This window comes from Salvia hispanica, chromosome 4 (genome assembly GCF_029641045.1).
Source record: "Salvia hispanica isolate PSC_SH4W2 chromosome 4, Shi_PSC_v1, whole genome shotgun sequence".
NCBI classification, from domain to species: domain Eukaryota; kingdom Viridiplantae; phylum Streptophyta; class Magnoliopsida; order Lamiales; family Lamiaceae; genus Salvia; species Salvia hispanica.
In genome coordinates, this window is record NC_142695.1 from 36,443,377 (window position 1) to 36,445,778 (window position 2,402).

Below are 2,402 nucleotides of genomic sequence, written 5' to 3' on the forward strand. Positions count from 1 at the left end.
CTACTTTCTACGTCTCATGATAGAAGTTCTATTTGGTTTGAGCACGAGTTTTAAGAAAGGTAAGGAAAATTGGTTGAATAAGTTAGTGGAATATGAGTCTCGCTGATATACTATATTAGTTTTATAATAAAATGTGAGTGGGATTATAAGTTAGTAGAATATGGGACCTACTTACCATTTATGGTAAAAATGAAATATGACTTTTATTGTGGTATGAACGAAAATGACAAAATATAACTTTTTATTATGGGACTGAGGAAGTACTTAGAGCATCCACAACGGCATCTCGCTGCGGACTCGGGCTCGTCCCAGCGAGACGAGACCGCAGCGAGACGCCGCTGCCGAGTCTTGGTCTCGTCGCGTGTCTCGTGGGGGAGGGGTGGGGCGTGAGACGTCTCGCCACGTGCGCGCGTCGTTTTTTTTATATTTTTATTTTTTTTCAAAATCTGAATTTTAAAAAAAATACCATTTTTTTCTGCCCGATTTTTTTTACCGTTTTATTTTATTTTTCTTTTTTTCTCATATTCATCTATAAATAACACTACACACACAGTCCCTCCACCCTTTTTTCCACACACAAACACTATCATATCATCTCTCTTTTCTCTCCTATTTTGCAAAAATGTCCGGTGAAGGAAACTCCAGCGGCGAGGGCGGCGGCTACGACTTGAACGCGTTTGTCACTGGGGGGCATGTACAATGTTTTCGGTGCTTCCAGTTCCGGTTCGTGTTCGTCGCTGGGCACCCAAGGCTTGGCGATGCCGGCATACCAAACACCACCGTTTCCAATTGATGCATACTATCGTCCTCCCTCCAGCCCGTGTCGTTCAAACACAGGGATTATCCCAAATTAGGGAGGATATTCCTGAGGAACACACTTCGGAGGATGACGGTGAGGAGGGCGTCCATCATTTGTACACACAAGCGGAGATGATGACTCTGTTCGACGCTTAGATCAGCACGTCGAACGATCCCATCCTCGGGAATCAACAAACCCGCAAGTGTTTCTGGGAAAAGGTCATCGGTGTGTACAACGCAGAGAAGCCGAAGAAGACCATCAGCCGCAACCTGAAGATGCTTCGCGCTCATTTTGAGCAAGCCGATAGAGATGCCAAAAGATTTTGTGGCATCTACAAGAGGGAAGCGAAGCAATACCAAAGCGGAGTAAGTAGAGCCGACATTCTGAGAGCGGCTTTGCGATTCTTTAAATCCAACACCGGCAAAGATTTCAAGTTCCCCGATGTTTGGGAGAATTTCAAACATATTGATAGGTGGACTGGCGGTGTCGATTCCTGCACGAGCTCGAACGCGAAACGCACAAAGCATACGGCGGGTGTCCAATACTCGACTAGTGATACATGGGAAGGCAACGCCTCACAAGAGTTTGAGTTCCCGACATCCGATGCAGGGGGCTCCTCTGGTACACGACGTCGGACGCAATGGAACAAGGCGGCGGAGGCGGCTAGAAGGAGGGGGAGGGGCGAATCAAGCCAGGTGGCTCCCAAGGGCCGCCGAACACCCTAATGTCCATGTACTTCACCGCCACGATGGCTGACACTTCCCGCATGCCGCCTCCCCTTTATCAAGCTCATCTTGCCAGCGTTGTAGTTTTTATAATTTAATTTCTAGTATTTTAAATTATGTCTTTTTTTATTTTTTTAGGATTTTAATTATGTGTTTTTTTATTTTTTTATGATTTTAAATTGTAATTTTCTTTTATTTAATGAAGTGTGTTTTTATTAATTGAATTTATTGGAAACAAAAATAAAAAATAAAATTGAATAAATAGTTAAAGAATGAGATGGTGAAGAGATGGATGGATGTAGGTGTTGTCTCTTAGTTAAGAGATGGGGTAAAAAGTGCAGTGGGATGTGAAGGGATGAGACGGTTAAGAGACGGTTAAGAGACGGTATTGAGACACGGATGCTGATGGTCTTCTTAGTGTATTTTTATTTAGAGATTGATATTGTGGTATGTCAGTACTTTGGTGTTGTGTAGTGTTGACTATTTCCACTACGCTGTGATTAAATACAGACACAATGTTTCTAATAAATACAGTATGATTGTAAATTTATTGTGGATGAAATTTTACTTTAGTAGTACAAGTTTATGGTAATGAAATTATGGTCGTTTCTATTTGACCAGTAGACTATCGAGTAGTGAGTATTGAATTTAGATTTTATTTTTATATATTAATTTTATAATAAAATATATTAGAAATGTGTGAGGTTCGAGAATGTTTAACACGTGTAAATGTAAGTGCGATAAACACACAAACAAATCAGTCGTTGCCCTTAAACCCCAACTCAAAACCTAACTCAATTTACTACTTCCTCCGTGTCACCGTAACAGAGATGTTTCATTTTCTGCAACTGTTTTGGAAAAATAATGGTAACAATATA

General features: G+C 41.3%; 1 pseudogene; it reads left to right on the forward strand.

The window, feature by feature from the left end:
* The first annotated feature begins 622 nt into the window (after window positions 1-622).
* On the forward strand, window positions 623-1,524 carry LOC148928565 (uncharacterized; annotated as a pseudogene).
* Window positions 1,525-2,402: the final 878 nt, after the last annotated feature.